We start from the raw sequence: 23415 nt of genomic DNA, 5'->3' as shown, positions 1-23415 counted from the left end.
CGTGTTCGACGCGAAAAAAAAAATTATATAGCTTTTTATATAACAATATATAACATATATTATTTATATAATAATATATTATATATATTTATGTCTAAGTTTAAATCATAACACATCATGTGACAATGTGGTTAGTGTCTTCTTTTGTATAGATTTGATCCAAGTTTGAATAGCATGACTCACTTATGAAACGTGTGGAAGGGATCAGGTGTAGTCCACTAAAAATTGTTAACCTATTCAGATCAAATCCCTTTGTGATCGATCGTGCTCTGACTAAGATACAACCAGAGTTGTGTATTTTTCTGGTCGAGAAAATAAAGTGACTCGTGAATGACTCGTCATACTTTCTAAAGATATTTTTTTTTGTAGATGTTCGTCCGTACTTCCAGGCTCACACTATTGACATTGTATGCAATATGACATATTCCGCTGGAATGAACTTCTCGTAGAGCGTAATCAGTTTCAGATGGAGGAAGACACTTGAGATATGAACCTACAAATGTCTTCTTATACAGTTCATCCCTTATAAGGATGAAGTTGGAAGTCATGCGTCAGATGCAAATTGATGTAGTAGCATCATCTGACAGTGTTCCATTTCAGAGGAAGAAGAAGAAGATGGGATTCATCCAAGATGACTCCCTTAGGTCATTTATAGACAGTATCACCAATGGGCCATAGATGCTAGGAAAATATATCTCCTCAATATACCTTATTTTATAGAGATCTCCAGTTGTTGAAGTTGCAAGCTTAGAGAGGGCATCAGCTCGGGTGTTATGCTCCCGAAGTTTTTGAATGAGCTGACATGTTTCAATTTAGGCAAGAAGTGTTTTTACCAGACTGAGATACTGAACCAGTTGTGTGTTATGAGCATTGAATTCTCCTTCTACTTGGGATGCAATGAGTTGAGAATCAGTGTAAATAATCATGTTTCATACTTCACAGTTGATGACAAGCTTTAATCCAGCAACAATTGCTTCATATTCGACAACATTATTGGTGGCTTGGAATTTCAAACGAAGTCCGTACTCCAAAATGTCTTTCTTTGGGGAGATGAGTAGTATTTCTGCACGTGCTCCTGAGTTTCTGAATGCTTCGTCTATGTATAGTGTCTACTGAGGTGATCGTGGAAGAGAAGATGGTGGTTCATCAAAGGTTGGCACTATACATTCTACCACAAAGTCGGCTAACACCTGTGATTTGATGTTCGGTCGTGGTAAATAGCGGATGTCAAATTCTCTCAATTCCACCGACCATTTAACTAATTTTTCTGATGCTTTTGGTTTTTGTAGGATAGCCTTCAAAGGGAGTTGTGTGTAGACGTCAATAGTGTGAGCCTGGAAGTACGGACAAAGTCTTCTTACTGAGAATACCAGGGCTAGCGCAGTCTTGTCTGCCATCGGATAATGACTTTGTGTATTAGAGAGAATCTTGCTAACGTAATATATTGGTTTCTCGACTGAGTTTTCTATTCTGACAAGAACATAGCTTATTGCATGAGATGAAATAACCAAATAGATATATAGCATCTCTCCTTGGATTGGCTTTGAGAGGAGGGGTGAGAGGAGGGGTGGTGAAGCCAAATATGCATTGAGTTGCTCGAAAGCACTCTGACAATCATCTGTACATTGAAAACTGGTGTTTCGAGCACCTCTGAGTATCTTAAAGAACGACAAATACTTATCCCCAGAATGAGCTAAGAAGTGGGATAAAGCGACTATACGACCATTCAACCGTTGTACCTCTTTGATATTTTTTGGAGGCATCATGTCCCTTAGCGCCTCGTTTTTTTCTGGATTTGTTTCAATTCCACGATGGGTAACCATGAATCCCAAAAACTTTCCTGATGTGACTCCGAAAGCACATTTAATCGGATTAAGTCGTAAATCGTATTGACGAAGGAATTGAAAGCACTCCTCCAGATGAGAAGCGTGTTAGGATGTTTCCTGATTTTTTACTAATATGTCATCAACGTAAACCTCCATTGTATGCTCGAGAAAATTTTTGAAGACTTTGTTCATGAGGCGTTGATAAGTTGCACTACCATTTTTTAATCTGAACGGCATAATCTGATAATAGTATAAACCCTTATCTGTTTGAAAAGAGGTGGCTTCCTCCTCAATTGGGTTCATCTTTATTTGATTGTACCCTGAGTATGCATCCATAAAGCTGAGCATCTGATGTTCGAAAGTTGCATCAACAAGTTGATCTATGTGTGAGAGGGGAAAGCTATCATTCGGACATGCTTTATTGAGGTTTGTATAGTCGACACACATTCTCCATGAATCACTAGCTTTTTTTCACCATGATGATATTGGTCAGCCATGCAGGATGATGTACTTCCCGTATGAACTTTGCTTCAAGAAACTTGTTTACTTCATGTTCAACAGTTTTTAAGCGTTTGAGGCAAAATTGCGCTTCTTCTGGACGACAGTTTTAAGAGTTTGATCTATCTTTGAAGAATTCATAATTACTTCAAAATCAACCCCATGCATGTCAGCCGGGGCACATGTAAAAATATCTTAGTTCCTTTGGAGGAGATCTACATATTCTGACCTTTATTCATCGGAGGGTAAGAAACCAAGTTGTACTGTTCTCGATTCTCGATGGTACTGTTCTCGATGGGTGTTCATTAGAGAGCGGGACATGAACCAAATCTTCCACGGGGGAAGCTCTTTGAGATACATTTTCATCACGGAGATCAAAATTTTCAATGCTAAGTGTTACTGATGGGCGTGATTGAGCTTGTCTGAGGTAGTATGATTGTGTTATTTGTTGATCTCCTCATACGATGTCGATCCCTGCTGGGGTTGAAAATTTGAGCTTCAGCTGTAGCACATATGTTACAATGCCAAAGATGGATTGCATATGTCTCCTGAAGATGACATTGTATGTTGATTCTTACTTGACAATAATGATCTGGACTGAGCGAGTTATCTGTCGAAGAAAATCTCCCATGACAACAGGGAGATTTATTGTTTCCTCGACCCGTACTGGTCGATTATCAAAATCGTATAATGGTCCAGATGCAGGTTGAAGTATTTCCCTTGTCAGTCCCAAACTAAGGAAAGTTGAGTAAAACAAAACATCAACAGAGCACCCATTGTCAATCAAGATTCTTTTTACATTATAGAAGAGTTCGCCAATTCCTCCGCTAATGACAAGAGGATCTTGGTGAGGTACACAGACTCCTTCTAAATTAGAATATCAAAAGTGATAGGTTCAAGGCATAATTTCTTTTGTGTTGGTTCACCAGGTGTAGTGATAAGAACTTGATCAGTCGGCAACAGACCTCCTGTAATTGTCTAAATTTCACCTACGACCGGGTGACCCCTATGCTGTTGCCTTTGTGATTGTTGCCCCCCAGCAGGAACATTATCGTTACCAGCTAGTTTATTTTGAATAAATCGACCAAGATATCCCTACTGAATCAACCTTTCAATTTCTTCCCTAAGGAGTTTGCATGCCTCAGTGGTGTGACCACGATTTCGATGAAAATGACAGTATTGTTCTTGATTTCCCGTGTTAGGTTTTAAGGGGTGAGACCACTTAACAGCTTGCTCATCTTTAATAACCATCAAGATGTTTGCACGTGACGTGTTGAGTGGTGTATACTCTTTCTTGGGTCGATATTCAGTTCGTTGACCCGTAGGTTGGAGGAGGTCACGATTCTTCGGTTGTTCAAACTTTCTCCGTTGCGAAGATTAATTATTGTCTTTAGAGTTACCTTTGCGCTTTCCTCCAAATTTTTCAAATTGTTTCTTATGTGCACTGATAGCCTCGTCTGCATTGATTTGGGCCTCAACACGGTGGACAAGATCGACATAAGCCCGCATTAGTGATGAGTAGAAGGGTCCTGGGCGGAGCCCCCCAAAGGAAAACCCCCCTAAGTAACTCTGGATCTACTCTTGGAATTTGACGGGTTTCAGCAGAAAACCTGCGGAAGTAGTCTTTAAGCGACTCTCCTTCACTTTGACGAATTCCTAAGATATGGGATGAATCCTTGATGATTCGTCGATTTGCTATGAACTGCTCCACAAATGGTTTGGCAAGCTCGTTGAAGGGGCTTACAGTGCCCCCCAGCAGAGAGTATAATCAGGTTCGAGCTTGTCCCTTAAGAGTGGTTAGGAACACCTGACATTGAAGCGCGTCAGAGATACGTTGAATGTGCACGATGGTTCAATAATGATCAATAAGTTCATAGAGGTTAGTTATCCCTTCATATGTGTCAATGTTTGACAGCTTGAAGCCTGTTAGGATAGGGTGTTGGAGGACCACATTCACTAAAGGAGAGGATTCAAGGATGTTAGGCGAGTGTGGAAGCGATCTTTTTTCTCTAGGGGAACTCTTCTCGGACGAGGCGATGTAGTTCATTACGGATGACATCATCTGGAACAGTAGTAAGACGTGGTGGTGCTAGGAGAGCTACATGAGATGAATGAGTGGAACTTACGGTGTCTTGGAGTTCAGTATCACGTCATGGCAAGGGAATTATTCCCTCTTGAGCAGGGGGGACAGTACGAGTTCCTCCGGACAATATGTTTCTCTTAGGTCACGAATTTAATGGTAAACGAGTTTCGGTCATCGGTGTGGACAGTGGTTGTTGGATTCCTCGTAGGAATTGTATGATCTCCAGTTGAGACTCCTCCATTTTATGTATCTGTTCTTCCATAAAAGGACTTGAAACCCCCTTGTTGGTTAGATAACATCTTCCAGGGCGGGAAGATGAAGAAACATGTCACCCTTGACTTCGTGATTGTTCCCTGGAATAATGAGAGTTAGAGTGAGCTAATCCGTTGTCCCGAATATTTGGCGTGGTGGCCATGTAGAAAATTGAGCATGTACTTCAGTGGTGGGATTGAGAATTTCCCACAGATGGCGCCAAACTGATGCGTGCGAGAAAATTCGCGGCGGTAGAGTAACAAATTATCGTCTTAGCGTTGTATGAAAATTCACAACACACACAGATGAAATAAAAAAAGTGGTGATAACTCCAAAAGTTTTTACGTGGAAAACCCGTTAGGGAAAAACCACTAGGTCTGTCCAAGTTGCGGAAATCCACTATTGATTGATGATTACAGAAATCCATTGTCCCACAGACGGGAAATAGTAACTATATTTTTCAGATTACAATGTCAACTGAAGACGTCTGGTTGGTGGTGATTGATGACGTTAGGTGGGGTGGTCTGAGGTCAGTGGTGGTGGTTGGCGATCGACGCCAGCCGACGACGGAGGTCGACAGTGGTCGACGACGGCCGACGGTGGTCAACGACGGAGGTCGGCGGTGGTCAACGACGAATGGTGGTGATGTTGAGCTGCATTCTTCTCAAGATCTCAGACTCTCTCTAGACTTCCTCCCCCCTCATGAGAGGGATAGGGCTCTATATATGTGTTCTGGTGCAATTAATGCAGGAATATGAACCATTTTGATCAGACGGTCCAGAGAGCTTCCCTCGATCATACGGTGGTTAATGGACATTTGAGTGCCTTAATGATGTCAGAATTGAGTGATCTTGAGCTCGTTGGATTCGTCTTATCGAGCTGCTCGATTTGAGTATAAACTTGTTATATTTGATAGCCGTTAGACTTTCCAAATGTATTCATAAATCTTCTAAATGTGGTTTAATGACTTAATCTGGGTTTGATTTGACTTGGATTGGACTAGTTTTCATATCATGAGGTCCATCTTATTGAACATGTCAGTTTGACTATAAGTTTGCTGAAATTGAAGCTCTAGATGAATTTTTGTCAAGATTTGAATGTTTCTTGCTTAAACTATTATCTCGAGATTCGTGTCATATCTCGAGATTCGTGTTGGATGATGAAAATTTGTTGGTGGTTTATCAATATTCTTGATATTTCATTTTAATTTCTTATTTGACACGAGTTATAGGCTTTTTTTATTACTCATAATGAAATAATTAATTTCTTAGATTTTACACTTATGAATTGCATGTTGATTTTTCATATCACTAGTTTGTGTAATACTACATTTATTTGTTAAAAAATGTGCAATGTTAGTATGCAGTGGCATACAGGTCAGTGAAACGTCTTTGGATATTGGCTAATTGGGCTAACAAGGCCACAGAATGACAACTCAATTGAAAATCGTCAGATTTCTTTGAGTTAGTATTGACTTTCTCGGCTTCAATGCATCTCTCAAAAATGACTATAAAAACATAAATGAAAAATGAATAATAAAGAGTACGAGAAGTTTGCGTCAAGAGCTCTACAATTACTTATTTTTATCTAAAACTAAATTTGACGCCGAGTTTATCTAATCAAGCCTCTCTGAAAACATAGTCAAGAAAATGTGCCGCCTTCTACCTGCCTTATCATTAAAAAGTCTGTCCAATTATCTCTCACTCTTGAGTTAAAATGTTCATTTATTTTACATGTATCACCCACAAAAATTCTAATAATTGAATACCATCTTGATTGCAGAAGCCGAAAAAAAATTAAAAAAAAAAAATAGTTACTCCTAAGTAATATTAATTAAAGGTAAATTTACATTCATAGAACTTAATTCTGAAGTATTTACATGTCTAACACTTGAAATTTCATATTTACATTTATACCGCTTTCGCGAAAAAGATGCATTTCACTTTATAAAAAGTATGTGATTAAGGATTTGAGTGCTATGCATGTAAATATTAAATTTTGGGTGTTATATATATATATATATAAGAATTGTGTGGTATGTATGTTAAGGACCCTAAATTAAATTTGTTTAGTGCATTTAAAAAGGCTGATTTTAATTTTAATAAGAGCATGACAATAAATGTTTTTTTATCGTAATTTATTCAGTTATAAAAATAAGATTTATTTTTTAAATTTATTCTTACAGGTAATTTTTTCAAAAAAAAAAAAAGATTATTAACGACAGTCAACAAATAAATTTAGAATCATGTCATGCAAATGGTAGCTAAAAAACAAAATTATCCAACAAACAAGCCGAGCTTGAGCGAGCTCAGGCTTGGCTCGTGTTCGGCCGTTTGAAATAGCTCATGTTCGAAATCGGACTAAATAGATGTGAAGTGTAAGATTCGAATCTGGACTAAATATATACAAAAGAAGATATTAACCACATTACCGCACGAAATGGTATATTTTAAATTTAAATCTAAATACATATAATATATTATTATATAAATAATATATGTAATATATTTATTTATTTATTTATTTATTTATTTATTTCGAGCTAAAACGAACCAAACACGAGCAAACGAGTTGTTCGTGTTCGGCTCTTTTATTTAACGAACGAGCCGAACGCAAGCTATTCGCGAACAACGAGCTTTTTTGGCAGCCCTATAAATATCTAGTTTTCTGCAGAAATTAGCATTAATTAAAAAAAATAGAAAAATACTTAAAATAAGGATATATTATCTATAATATAAATTACTCTAGATTATATAAAAAAATTGCTTTCGCATAATGTTACTATATTTACCAGTAAAGATTTATTATAAATTATTACAGATCTATCCAATATGAAACTTCAACTAAGAAAATATAGCAATTATTATCAGTTTCAAGCATAACTCCAAGCCTCAATGAAAAGGTTGTCAAAAACAAAAAAAAAGAAAAATTTACATATATACCCTATAATTCTTTTGTATTTACATATCTAGCATCTAAACTTTTATATTTAAATTTATAACCCTTCAATATGATAAAAATATGCATGAAAAGATGTATTTCACTTTTAAAAATTAAATAATATTGATATTTTACCTAATGTTAAAGTTCTGAGTGTTAAACATGTAAATATGTAAATACACAAGAATTGTGCCGTGTGTAAATGCCCTCGAAAACAAAAAAAAGGAAAATGAAGGGTGAATGGCATTTGACAAACCATGTTTTGTCTACTTTTTCAAACAAGTGCGGTATAAAGCTACGTTTTGCAACCTGACGTGGCTAAGGGTTTGTTTGGAGCAGCTGCAACTTATTCAAGTATCGTTGTGCAGTAACTGTGACAGAAAGTTGTTGCATATAAACTGATTGTTTTTTCTTTATAGTTTTGAAACGACTGCGGCGAAATAGTTGTATTGCAGTTGTTTCTAAACAAATGATTTTTTTGCCCATGTACTATAGTGTTGTTTATAACAGAGCTATTCATACTAGCATATGTCATACTTGAAAACAAATATTCAATTCAAACATTACAAAATAAAAATAAACTCCTCACTAAACAGTGAGCCGCACAACAATAAAAATTAAAAAAAAAACTATTAAAATAATATTTACTAATATGATAATATTTTTTTAATGCACTTGAATTATGTCATAACATAAGTAGTCAACCAAACAAACTCTCCACGTCCGATCACTGTCTACGATGGAATCCTCCAACCCATCCACCCACATAAATAAGTCACAGCATTCTGATATTCTCCTCAAATACCTGTAAAACTGTCTCTCGCAGCTATGTGGCTTCGTGAAATAAGCAGGGAACATTGTGATTCACATTAGCAGCACAATGCTCTAAAGGTACCGGAAATTCTAGAAATCGTCTTTTATCAAGTCTTAAAACCACAAAGCAGAGACCATTTATGCAAAAGTCATAAAAATGAAGAATATAAGTATTTAATTAAAGTTTTATGCAACTTTGAGATCTCAAAGAACACAGTATATAAACCAAAGAATATGCCACTACAAGAAGACAACATATCTTATAAAAAAAATGGTTCTTAATTGTTTTAAATCCACATAATACCAAGCACGTTTGTCACATATGCATATTATCGCACAAGAGAAGGAGGTTTCAAAGCATGTTGTCGCATTCGCTGTCGAGAGGGAAACCCGCTTCACCCAGATGAGGTCGGAGCTGAAGGTGAACATGGAGGTCAAGCTAAAGACCGAGTTAGATTCATTTGGGTAGCAGAAGTGGCAAGACAACATTAGAGGAGGACAAAGAGGCGGAGGACGATGTGGATGAGAAGATAGGAGGATGATTAGGGGGATATATTTCTTTTTTTATATTAATGTTGCACCTTAGAACATATATTTTTTCTGTGAACAGTGATGCATATTTTTTACATTAAATGTATTTTATTTATTTTATTATTTGATTAGATTAATTACTGTTTGACCGCAATTCTAGTTCGATAAATTACTGTTCGACATGTACCGCAGATCATGGGCAATCTCTATGGGAGTCCTTTCAAATGTTGGGTCGTCTGGCTTGATAATTTTTTATGATAAAATGACTAGAGCATTCGAACCAATTGAAAAGTATCTACTGATTTCTTCTTATGAGTGTTAGAATCGCTTTATGGCTCCTCTCACTAAAAGTAGCTCTACAGCACATTTATCACCAATAACTACAATTCTTCTTCATGCAAGGAGACCGAGCTATGTATGAGTTATATCACTCGTACATCAAACACACCGTAGCTACAATTCTTCTTCTGCTACTCTCTCGCTAGGGGTCATTGCATGGCCGCCCTTGACAACGACTCCACCAAACATTCGGTCCAACTTTTCTTCAAGCTCAAGATCGATACCACTAAACTTAAACTTTGTAGCAATTAGAACCACCTATAAAGTAATGGGTTATCCATATGTTGACATAATTGAAGAAGTTAATAATTGGTAAGGGAAATCATGAAACATAAATTTTCACCTAAAATCTCTCTGTCCACCATTCTTCAGAAGCATCTATGGTTCGCTTTATAAGGTCCCAACTCAAGCCTATGGATCCACGCTTCAACTCTTTAGCCCACCATTCTTCAGAAACATCTATGGTTCGCTTTATAAGGTCCCAACTCAAGCAGTCAAGCCTATGGATCCACGCTTCAACTCTTCAGCCCACCATTCTTCAGAAGCATCTATGGTTCGCTTTATAAGTTCTCAACTCAAGCCTATGGATCCACGCTTCAACTTTTCATATTTTCCAGTCATTTTTTATTGATCCACTTATTTTTCAATTACATTTTGTCAAATTCCTTTCCTGTGTGTTCCTTGAACTTCGTTATTATATTTTACAAATTCTCCTTATTAAAATAGGTAGTTGGTTTATTTCCTAATTCTTTTAAGACAAAGATCACAGAAGATAAGTTTGACCTCATTATCCCAGATGACATACGAACCAATTTTTTTTTTGTCTTTACCATGATGATACTAACAAAAAAAAAATCACCAAACAACATAAATTCCAAGCAGATGAAAAACAAAATGTCAAAAAAACCATAACTTGAAAAACTAGCTAAAATGAAACATCACAGCAAACCATGATCACCAACATCACTACTAACAACACCACCAACATTACCGCTAACAATAACCTGATAAATAACCTTGACACAATATCACCACAAACAACACCACCACCATGACACAGAAGAACCACCCACAACATCTACACACACCACCATTTCCACCACACCACCAACACACTATAACCACCACTACAACCCAGAGAGCGACGCCAGCACATCATTTCCACCACGTCACAAACATCACATCAACACCACCATACCTTACCACCATTATAACCTATAAACGACACCATAATGTGAAAGAGAGCAATGCCAACCACACCACCACCACCACTACAACTCATAAACCACAACATATGAGAAAGAGAGCAATACCACCACACCACCACTATGCATACAAAATAAAATGCTGCGTAATCTCATCAAGTTATTAGGCCCCCACCTTGGTTTTGAAAACGTGATCACCATCCTCCTCTATCAGATCACAAATCACAATAGAAAAGATAACCTCAAACTCAAGTAACATTCATAATCTGAATTGAGCAAAGACAACCATAACTCGAAATTGTCGTGGACAAAAAGAACCGGAAAATCCATTCTTGCTGCCAGAGATTGAAAAAAGCAAAGAGACCAAAAATAATAAAAGAATAAGGATATTCTAAAACCTACTATTCCAACCACAAACCCCATATAGCAAGAAGAGCACATACTGATTTCTCCAAAATTTACAAAAAAATTGAATCTTCCACAAATTCATAGGAAAAGCGAATCTTGCTCTTCCAACCACAATCCGCAAACAGTAAAGAGACCAAAAACTAAGTTCTCCACAAACACACAGAGAAAACGAAACAGAGAACATCTGAATCCATCTATTCCAACAACTTATTGTAGATAGCAAAGAAGCCAAAAACTACAAACTAGAAAAGAATAATAAATCACAAATCGAGAAGAGCAAAAGGACCGCATACCGGAAACCGGCAGCAAGGTACATCATACTACATATCATAAATTGCGGCAACTAACCAAAAATAAACATTGATAAAAGTAGGGAAGGATGTACCAACAATAGTAGGAGAGCGGAGGAGAAGTGAATATCGACAATCCCTCGTCGAAGAATGAAGAAAAGCAAGGGGAAGAAAATAAACCCTAGGCAGTGTCGTCACTCGAAAGAATAGGTAAAGAGGAGTAGCCAGGTAATCGCGAACCAAGAGAAACGTCAAACGCAGCGGCGTCGTAGCTTATGGAGATTACACTATATTTTTAATAAAAGACCGCGCCATTCTTTCCAAGCGCTAGAATCAGTGTTTTCAAAATACACTGCAACGAATAAGAAGCGTCAAACAAAGCCTAAGGGTCTGTTTGGGGCTACTGCAGCTATTTGAAGAAGCAATTGTAAAGTTGCTGAAGAAGAAACTATTGTTCAAAAAGCTGTTGTGCGCTATCATAAAAAGTATATATTTTTTGATAAAGTCAGACCGCAACTTTCTAGCAGCCACCTCCAGCAGTCAGATATGGTGGGAAAACATATAGCTTTTAACAACAACTTTTTGATAATGCAAGCAAAAAATAGTTTTAGCAAACAAGAAAAATTGTGGTGAGGCACGACACTGCCGCCACACCACCGCCCCAAACACACCTTAAGTGTGATGATTGTCATTAAACTAAAGTCAGACTTCTTAAAAATTAAAAAAAAATTATAATAACTACCACAGCTTTTTGAATAACAGTTTTTTCTACATCAACTTTATAATTGTTTATTCAAATAATTGTAACTGCCCCAGAGGGCCCAAACAGACCCGAAGAGATATCTCAACTTCTAAAATTCTATAATAACATGCATGCTCTTAAAAATATTTAATTGCAAAAATAAATAAAGGTAAAGCAATTAAATTTAAAAATAAGAAAATATAGAAATATTATTGTTCTCGAAGAATAATTAGATTTCAGAAATAAGCTGTCATAGAGGCTCAAAATTGAGTTGGTGATGATCTTTCCACACCTAATGAAGTGGCCTTCTTGGAATTATCGCATGCAAAGTTGACTTCTTTCCATTAATAGGTATTGTGAATGACGTGTTAAGCCAAGAGAAGTTTCGTAAATGTTTGATAATCTAATCATCCCTTCATGTTTGAACTTTCTTTTGACTTTAGTTGATTCTTTTTGACTCTGTCTACTTTTAACATAATCATAACATTTGATTGAATTATCAATCTTCTCAATATTATCTATTGTGGTCGAGAATTTTCTCGATATAATCATGCTCTTTTGGCAAGTTCTATACTTAGTATGTTTATATCCTTTTGATTATATTACACTCCCCTCAAGTTAGGCTTATTTGATTAGGAAACCTTCCTGATGAGTGCTGAACAATCCGTTGTTGATGATTACATACTGCGTGGATTTGATTCTGAATTTTCTTAGATCTTTGATGTATGAGGGAATGATACATTTGTATAGATACTCCTTGATGGGGTCCATGTAGCTCGAAGTTGACTTAATGTTGACATTTCGAACTTCAGCCTCTTCAATTATTGGTTGATTTAGAGTCGTGAACTATTTATTCTCAACACTCAGTGAATTTATTTTCTTTTGTTCAATTCAAAAAATACTCTCACCAGGTACTAACGCATGACTTCATCCCCAACTTCAAATAAGCCATTAATCTGATCGACAACCAGCTGACAATCGGATTTAACGAGTAGGTGCTTCACACCAATCCTTAATGCTAGCTAGTCTCAGCCAGACGACAAGTGAGTTGTACTCCACTTGAATGTTTGTTACCTCGAGGTTGATTTGATTTGAGTGGTAGAGTAGGATCCATAAGGGGTTCTGTAAGACCAAATCTGCTGCTTTTTTCTAATTTACAGATTCACCATTTATGAAAGTACCTAAAGCTTTTCTCCATGTGTATCGATTTTTTCGCACATCAGGCCTTCCGAAAAATCTGCTAAGAAGTCGATGACAATATGAGCTTTTATCGTCGTCCTTGTATGAAAAAAAAAAAAAAAATCAAATTTGCTCGATTCTACCGACCACTTAGGATGCATTTGGTGCCCCGTTTCTTCGGATTCTCATCCTCGTAACGACGAACGCGATGTTTTAGAGCGTCATTTTCGCATGTGTTTCGCGATCAGCCAGCCGCGGATCGGCAAAATTGGAAACAGAGGGAGGGCCTCTGCGTTCCGCCTTGGGAGCTCCATTTTGAGTGGTAATTTTCGTCCATGTCCCTCTTCAATTCGTTGAATGCTTGACCTATGTTACCCCATACCCCCTCCCTCGATTGTCACCAGTGTCTTTAGCGCACAAACTAGTTGTGCGCTATCCTTCCTTGTTGATTCTAGCTGCCAATCTTCATATATTTCTTTCGATCTCCTTTGTTTTGCGTTGGGTGGATTGAAGGTTTTTCATTTTATGGACTTTTTTTTTTCATTTTTCCTCTGCTTCATTTCCTCGTTTGGCTTCCGTGTTGGGGTAGTTTGGAGTTGCAGTGCTCAGTCAGGAAATGTTAGGGAATGAGAGATACTTGTGCACTATTTTTGTGTCTTTTCTACAATTTATGTTAGACTTGTTTTATATATTCATATTCTAATGTTAAAATGTCAATTTGCTTGCTTTTGCCTCCTCAAGCTAGAGAAACATTTTTTGGAGGGAGAAATTTTAGCAGTGGTTTTTTTTTTATTTAAAAGATTTATACCATTGGACATGTCTATGGTTTGATGTGAACTAGAATGTGATTTGTCAAATAAGTTAGCATCATCTATTTCCCTCCTGCTCAATCAAGAGAAGCTAGGAAAAACGAGATATATGTGGACTCTTTTTCTGTCTTTTTTAAAATTTATGTTGCACTTGTTTTATATATTCCAGTTATGATATTAGAAGGTCAATTTGTTTGCTCTTACCTCTTCAATTAAGAAAAGCATTTTGTGGGAAGAAATTTTAGCAGTGGTTTTTTTTTTTATTTGAAAGATTTATACCATTAAAAACGTCTATGTTCTGATGCAAACAAGAATGTTATATGTCAGATAAGTTAGCAACATCTATTTCCTTCATGCTCAATCAGAAAAAGTTAGGGAAGGAGAGAGATATGTGCACCGTCATTTCTGTCTTTTTTAGAATTTATGTTGGACTTGTTTTATATATTCCTGCTCTGATATTGTATGGGGGGGTTGAAAGATTTATATCATTGGAAATACATAAGTTATGATGTGAACTTTAAAGTTATATGCCAAATATGTTGGCAGTATTTATTTCCCTCCTGCTCAATTAGGATAATTCAGGGAAGAAGAGATATATGAGCACTGTTTTTTCCGTCTTTTTTTAGAATTTATGATGAACTTGTTTTATATATTCATGTTCTAATATTAGAATATCAATTTGCATGCTCTTGCGTCTTCCTTAGTCTAAAAAATTATTTTGGAGGGAGAAATTTTAACAGTTTTTCTTTTTTATTTGAAAAATTTATACTATTAGAAATGCATATGTTCTGATACAAACTTAAAGATTATATATCAGATAAGTTAGCAGTATTTATTTCCTTCCTGGTCAATCAAGAGAAATTAGAAAAGAAGAGATATATGTACACTATTTTTATGTCTTTTAGAGAATTTATTTTGGACTTTTTTATATATTTATCTTCTGATGTTAGAATGTCAATTTGTTTGCTCTTGCCTCTTCTTTAGTCTAGAGAAACATTTTGGGAGGGCTAATTTAGTAGTGGTTTTTTTTTAAAATTTGAAAAATTTATTCCATTAAAAATACAAATGTTCTGATGCAAACTTGAAGGCTATAAGCTAGCTAAATTAGTATTATTTATTTCGCTCCTGCTCAATCAGGAGAAGTTAGGGAAGGAGAGATATATGTGCACTGTCTTTTTATCTTTTAGATAATTTTTATTAGACTTTTTTATATATTCTTGTTATGATGTTAGATGGTCAATTTACAAGTGGTTGCTTCTTCGGTCCGAAGAACCATTGTGGGCGGAGATTTTAACACTAGTTCCTTTTTTTTTATTTGAAAAATTTATATCATTAGAAAAGTCTATGTTCTCAAGCAACTTGAAAGTTATATGCCAGATAAGTTAGCAGCTTCTATTTCCCTCCTGCTCAATTAGGAGATTTTATGGGAGAAGGATATATATGCATTGTTTTTCTGTCTTTTTAGAATTTATGTTGAACTTACTTTATGTATTCATGTTTTGGCGTTAGAAGATCAATTTGTTTGCTCTTGCATCTTCTTCAGTATAGAGAAATATTTTTAGGGGAGAAATTTTAGCATTGATTCTTTTTTATTTTAAAGATTTATACCACTGGAAATACTATGTTCTGATGCAAACTTGAAAGTTATATGTCAGATAAGTTGGCAACATTTATTTACCTCCCGCACTGTTTTTCTATTTTTTAGATAATTTGTGTTAAACTTGTTTTATATATTTTTTTCCTGATGTTAGATGGTTAATTTGCATTATTATTGTCTCTTCTTCAGTTAAGTAGAATATTTTATGGGGAGATGTTTTAGCACAGGTTCTTTTTTTTTTTACTTGAAAGATTTATACCATTGGAAAAGTCTATATTCTCAAGCAAACTTAAAAGTTATAATCCAGATAAATTAGCAACATCTATTTCCACCCTACATTGTTTTTCTGTTTTTTTTAGAATTTATGTTGGACTTGTTTATTATATTCATGTTCTGATGTTGGATGGTTAATTTGCTTGTTGTTGCCTCTTCTTCAGTTTTGAAAAACATTTTGTGGAGGAAATTTTGAGCACTAGTTCTTTCTTTTTATTTGAAAAATACATACAATTGGGAATGCTTTTGTGCTTATGCAATCGGAAAAGGTTATACCATTTTTATTTAAAGTGACGATGGAAAATAACTATTAAATGGCTCAACCGGTCACCATTTGTCAATTCTAAAGTTGACAAACAAGTTTTTCCACAGATACTACCTGTTTTTAGATAAAACGCACAAGTGTATGCATGAATGAAAAAAAATGGTGATCATGGAAGAAATCTTCTTTTATTAAGAGATCTCACTGAGCTCTAATGATTCATTCGAGGAGTTGATTTGTCTAGCGTGATTGAACAAGGGGAAATTGAAGCTTAAAACTTATCTAGCATATAATCTTCAAGTTTGCATCACAACATGAGTATTTCCAATGGTATAAATCTTCAAATAAAAAAAGAACCATTGCTAAAATTTCTCCCCCAAAAATGGTTCTCTAGACTGAAGAAGAGGCAAGTGCAAGAAAATTGAGCTTCCAACATCAGAACAAGAATACATAAAACAAGTCCAACATAAATTCTAAAAAAGACAAAAAAAAAATAGTGCACATATATCTATCCTTCCCTAACTTCTCCTGATTAAGCAAGAGGGAAATAGATACTGCTAACTTATCTAACATATATATTTTTTTATTTTTTCTTATTGCTTCGATTGGTTTGTGGATGTGTTGGTTTCTTGGCTTCCGTTTGTAGTGATGGTTTTGGAGTTTGTTTCAGGGACACATCTCATACTTGTTGTGAAATGTTTTGTAGAGCAATGATGAAATAAAACAAAACAAAAGGTTCAACTGATTATCAATTGTGAATTCAAAAATTAACCTTACAACGTTCTCACAGATATTGTCTAGTCTTTAAGCCTAAAGCACAAAATTAGTTATCATAGATTGAGCCATTTTTTGATATCTTGTCTTTAATTCTGAGCTCTAATTTGAAATCTTTTTTACTATATTTTCGTATCTTTAAGTAATGTTGTTTTGCATGCTAAATAATATTATTCCAACACCACTTTTTATTTATTGATATATCAGATGAGTAAACAAAATAAAAGTGGAATATCTGATATTTGGGATCGAGAGAAGAAGATAATTTTATGTGATTTTATGTGATTTTATGTTTGAGGGATATAAAAAATGACAATAGACCGACCACATACATCAATAAAAAAGGTTGACAAAATATCACCAAAAACTTTCAAGAAAACACCAAAAACTTTCAAGAAAAAATTGGTAGACTATACGACACAACTCAATTGAAAAATAAATGAGATCAACTTAAAAAGAATTAGAAGTTGGGGAAGGAGCTAAAGAAAATGACTACTGGTTTAGGGTGGAACCTTATTAGGAAAACAGTGGATGCACCAATGGAGTGATGGCAAGAAAAAATTTCAATAAGTAAAAACTCTTATATTCAACTGTCATTATTTTAAAATTGTGCTTATTAAAAATCAAATTTATCAATTATAGGTCATGTCGAATGCAAACAAAAATTTAGGCTTGTTGGCATTGACCCATGGGGAAGAAGCTATACACTATGTTCCTCGATGTTGTAGCAAAAGGCATTAATTTCTGAGCTACAACTGAGGAGCCCATCTAGTATTTGGATGAACCTTTTAGGGTCTGTTTAGGGCAGCTGTAGCTTATTGAATAATATAAATTGAATAATCTACTGATAAGCTGATTAAAAATAATTTGCTGATAAGCTAGGTGCGATGACTATTACAATTTTTTATTTTTTTGAAAAAGTCAAATCGCAGTCAGAATGTTGTCACTGCACCTAGATAGGTACGGTGTGAAAACACTGTTTTCAGCATTTTGAAAACACATAAGCTGTCAAAACGCAGTTTACCCAAACGTTTACCCAAACAGACCAGAGACCAGATGCATTTTCAAAACGTCACTGCACCAAATAAGCTGCCCCAAACGGGCTCTAATGTGATGATTTCAATGAGGTCCATGAGAAAAAACCAGATGAAAGAGAGCAGGGGAGCTCCATTTAATCCAAACATCATTCACCCTTGACCTAGAAGGGTAAAAAGAAAATTAAAGCTAAGGCGACACACTTATCCGAGCAGATCTCATAGCTACTGACATACTGCACCAGTATCACATCTAGTGCCCACACAGTTTTGTATGCATACCCGACTATGATATATGTTGTCAAGCTATTCAATTCTTCAGAGATTTTTCATGACATGCCCCTCTAAATATTTACCGTAAAACTTCTTGAGAACTGAAATAAGTGGGAGTTTTTCTTTACACTGTTATCAAAATGGAGGATTCCTTACCTCTTATATTTCTTAGAGAATCGGATTAGCTAGTTTTTTTTTTTTGTTAATATTTCAGATTGATTATTTGTAATAATTTACATTTCCATCATAAACTATGGTTGGTTTCAACTATCCATGTCATTTAAGTATTTGTGGATTTAAGGAATTGTTTTGCTTTTATTATGCATCATTTTAGCATTTATTTGCCACTTCATCATAACGTGCTATTTTTAAACAAGTGTGACATACTTCTTCCAGACAAATGGACCCACCACCAAATAAAGAGCAGATTATAGAGATAACCGAGCATAATAACAAGAAATATGAGTTCAAGAGCATCATATTTTTCAAGAGTTCCACTTTGTCATTGTGGCGATAGGTGTGTTTAATACCAATTAAGAAGGAAAGACAACTACAAGAGAAGATTTTACTATTGTCTTAGAAACACAATTTCCGAAGATTGTGAATATTTTTGTGGGTTGATGACAGTGATAATTTTGCTCCAGACAGTGATCAAGTGATGAGAGATGCTGCCATGGAGAGGAGATTGTCCTGAAGAATTGATCGTCGAGACTTGAAGACGAATGTTATTCTAGACTTGCTGGTTACTATGGTTGTCCTTATTATTATAGTTATATGTTTTAAATAACTAGTCATTTTTTATGTATTAGAGTATTTTGCACTGTACTGATATTTTTTTTGGTAGTAAATCTCTTTCTGTTATTTTATTATAATTATTCCGAAAACTATAACTATTCATATATATGACATATACAATGACAAAACAGACTTCCTCATCAAAAATAGCAACAACCAAAAAATCTCTCAAAGGGACTTCAACTTCTCCATCAATAGCTGCTTCTCTAGGAAACAACTGAAGCAGTTTTACAGCTGCTTCTTGGAAAAGCAACAACCGCCTCAAACACACCCTTAAACAAACTCTCAAATTGATCATGTTTAGTTATTCCCACTTCAGTGTATAGTTAGTTATGACATGAATTGGATAAGCTTGAAAATAAGGATGTAACATTCTCACAAGATGATTAATGTCAACGCAAACCTCCATTATCTATTATGTATCTCAGTCGGGCACCATGTAAAGATTTTGCTCATGCAGTTTATAGGGAATTACTTCTTGTTCTTTTTCACGAATTAATATCGAGCTTATTGTTTCCTTCTTGACTTTGAGGTAAATGAATAAGTTCTCTCTTGATTTCGCACATCGTAGTAATGGTGGTAACGATAGTAAAGCTTTATGTTGTTGGAATGCCTGCTCGCACTCCTCGGTCCAGACAAAGTGATAGAAATTCTTGATATTCTTGAAGAAAGTTGAAAATTGATCACCATATTTGAAAATAAATTTGTTTAGATCTAATCCGCCCAATCATGGTTTCCTTGGAGAAGACAAGTCTAAGATTGCTTTGATTTTCTCTAAATTTGCCTTTATCTCTTTGGGAGTAAGTATTTGAGAAATTTTCTTGATGTTGTTCCAAATGTCTACCTCAACGAATTAAACTTGAGGTTGAACCTTCTTAAAGTATCAAATGTTTCTCTCAAGTCTTGCATGTATTCATGGTCTAATTTTAATCAAAAGAGTATCAATAAGCAATGCCGATACTTTTAAAGCCAAAAGACATTACATAACAATATAACCCCTTCCTAATAATAAAAACAACTTCATTTTCTTCCATAGAATGCATTTTGATTTGATTGTATCCTGATATCACGTCAAAAAAACTGATGAATGAAAACCCTACTGCGGAGTCAACCAATGGATCTATCTGTTGCAAAGGGATGGTTGCCTTTAAAACATGTTAGTTTAAATTAATGAAGTTGATGCACACGCATTATTTATTGTTGTCTTTTCAAACCATCACAACAGTCGCCGATCAATCTAGGCACTGCACTTCTCTGATGTCGCTTCAAATAGTTTCTGGACCTCCAATCGGATTAGCTCAGCCAAAGTAGTTGGTACAAATTTTATCGTCTGCTTGATCGGCCTACTTCCTGGAATGAAATTAAATCAATGATAGGCGACGTCTATGCTTACTCCATACATCTCGCATGTTGTCCAAACGAATAAATCATGATGTTCCCTCAAAACAGCTAGTAGTTGGTCCCTATGCTCCCGCTCAAGCCATAACTAATTTGGAAGGTTTTGTTGATGCCTTCTTCAAAAATATGCACTTGTTGTACAGTCTCAGTGACTTCTAAGTTGTTGCCTTTATTTGTGTTGAGTTGGAGGAGTTCCTCTAGTGCGTTCTCCATAGCTCGCAGGTAGCACATTCAAAATTTGAAATAAATATGGAGTTCCTCTAGACCTTGAAGGTGTTGAGTACCAGCCCGCAAATTATGGCATTATAGGTGGTCAGAGCATCCACCATTACAAATTATGCCAAGACATTGTATTGTGTTTCTCCTTCTCCCAAGGTTACCGACAAAGGTCACTCCAATAGTTTCATTCCTTTCTCCGAAGAACCCACACATTGGGCCTGAAGTGGGTATTAGTTGAACATTTACCATGTTCATCTTTTCAAAAACCTTCTTGAATAAAATATTAATAAAGTTGTAGGTGTCTTTCAGGATGCTCCCAATCTGGTAATTTGTGATCAATGTGATGACCACAATGGCCTCATTGAAAGAATTTCTACTAGTGGGCAAATTGAGCCTGTGAAGGTAATAGGTAGATAAACTGGAATGATTGGTCTGTTGAGGTTAGTGGAATAAGCTTCTCGCCTTCAAACGATCAAAACTGTATCGTCATGAGGCTTCAGGTATGTCTCCTCCACAGATAGATGGGACTACGTTAGCTATGTGAACTACTCTCACTAGAATGGGCTCATTACTCGTGTCTTCAACAGGTTCCTTGCACTGTCTATGGGTGTTTGTGTCTGGGGCCACAAACTCTTTTAATTTCGTGGCTCAGGTAAGCTCCTCAATCGAGTTCCAGAAGTGTCAACACTTTTCTGTATCATGCTCATAATTCTTGTGATAGACACAATATTTGTTTAAGTCACACAAATGACTTCCTTCCAACCCGCATTGGTAGGGGCTTTTTGAAGAATTCTTTGTTATTGATGGCTTCAACAATCTCACTCATCAATGCTTTAAGTGGAGTAACTTTTGATGGAGGGAATCAAAGTGGCTTTGATCTTTTCTTCGAACTTCTTACAATCAACTCAAGTTCAAACAATTCTTGCTATGATTGGTGATTTCATCTCCCAAAGGTGCTTCAAGCATCCCTTCGAGTGGATTGATCCCTTTGACCTCTACGATCTGTGGGATGTCATCTAAGAAAAATGCCTTATGGCTAATGAGTTCGAGAAGAACTCAGTAGAAAATTGTATATTCAGCGAAAATGTAGTTGTTGGTCAATTTCAAGAGTTCAACCATAATTCATGGTTTTGAAGACCAAGGGAACATCTTAGTGATGCAAAAGCAACGACAAGTTTCAGATCTCTTATATCGATTCCCACTAAAATCTAGAGATGAAATTTCTCAAAGCTTTCTGAAGGCTCCTGTCGGATCTTTAAAAGAGCTTGGGAGTTTTTTCCCCCTTGAACTTAGTGAAGAAGGTGATGACTTGTACATTAAGTTGTTAAACCAATGTAAGGCTAATTCTTTCAACGTCATGAAGAAAAAACAACAATTTAGGACATCGTTTACAAGTAGTAGGCACACTGCTAATTCAAATGAGGCTGCGTGATCAACTGGATCTGATTTTTCTTCATAAGATTCCAAAGAATCTTAAACTTGCTTGGAACTTCAATTTTTGTTATCTCTTGAAAATGCATTCTTAAATGGTTTTTGCTTCTTCCTCCTTTTGTTTGTTCCTTTTGAGCATTCAAGAGCCGCTTCCTCTAGAACGTATGACTCATCTTCCTCCTCTAGCCTTAAGGAGAAAGCTCTTCTCAATCTTGCTCTTGGTAGCTCTCATCTATGAGTTATCGATCCTAACGATATCATGTGTGTCTTAGAGTGGCTCTAAAGAGATTTCGAGAAGTATATTCCCATGTTGTATCATCCTTCACATATTTTGAATTAGTCCGTTGTCCTGCTGCAATTCATCATTCTTTTTTTTTTTCTTTCATTCTCAATGCTCGCCGCACCTTTCAGGATGTTGATTCTTTTTAAGCCGACGGGTCCCCTATTATTCATGAGCTCTTACAACCCAGAAGAGACTTGTGAAGAAAGAATGTGATAGAAGAGAATAGCCATATTCTTCAAAAGTTCTCTCTCTATCCTTCAAAAGAATCGGAAGATATGAGAGAAAGATAGAGAGAGAGAGAGGGGGCCAAGATAAGTTGATGAGAAAAGATTCTCAAGAAGACGAGAAAGCCTTTATTTATCATGATCCCAGATGTCTTCTCCCTCGTCTTTCAGGTTACAAGGAAAAACTATTAAATAGTTATAATATAATACGAATAACACCGGTGAATGACAGTGATGTAACAGATGTTGGGCAATTCATGCGCAGAGATAAATAATTGAGGTAACATATGACACTTTGACAAGTGAGGCTAACAAATTACATTGTCGACAGGCCAACTTCGACAGCGGGTACATAAAAGCTAGTACTTCGACATGTGAGGCTGTCGAATCACTTTGGCAAGTCAATCACATTGGGTCTACCTCGGCAACTGAAAAATATGTTTTAAATTGTATGGGCTTCAAGAGCCTGTAAAGCCTGTTAACAAATACTCCAACCCATTAAAGCCTTTTTTATTGGTATACATACATATATATTTATTTATATTAATAAACATATATATGATAATATATATTCTCTTAAATACAAGACTTTCAAATAGCCCCTTCAAGTTCACCAACAACTTGTGTTTAACTTGATGCATAAATGAGCTAAGCATAAGCAAAAGAAAATTTGGCTCATTTTCTTGATAAATTAAACCACACAACACTTAAAACTCAAAATCTACTCGTACTCCAATTCAAAAGTCCCGCATTTCAAATAATAAAACCAGGCCAACGTCCTCATGAATCTCTCATCATGTAATTCAATCATTAAATAGGTCCCACACTTAGACAAACTTAACATTCATGATGCAAAAGTGAAAAAGAGCAATTAACATACATACCAAACAATTCTTAAATATTCAACATCCATAGTTTGATACCTATACTTATTATA

This window comes from Phalaenopsis equestris, unplaced genomic scaffold, assembly GCF_001263595.1.
Source record: "Phalaenopsis equestris unplaced genomic scaffold, ASM126359v1 Scaffold000513, whole genome shotgun sequence".
Lineage (NCBI taxonomy): Eukaryota > Viridiplantae > Streptophyta > Magnoliopsida > Asparagales > Orchidaceae > Phalaenopsis > Phalaenopsis equestris.
This window is presented reverse-complemented; position numbering follows the sequence as displayed.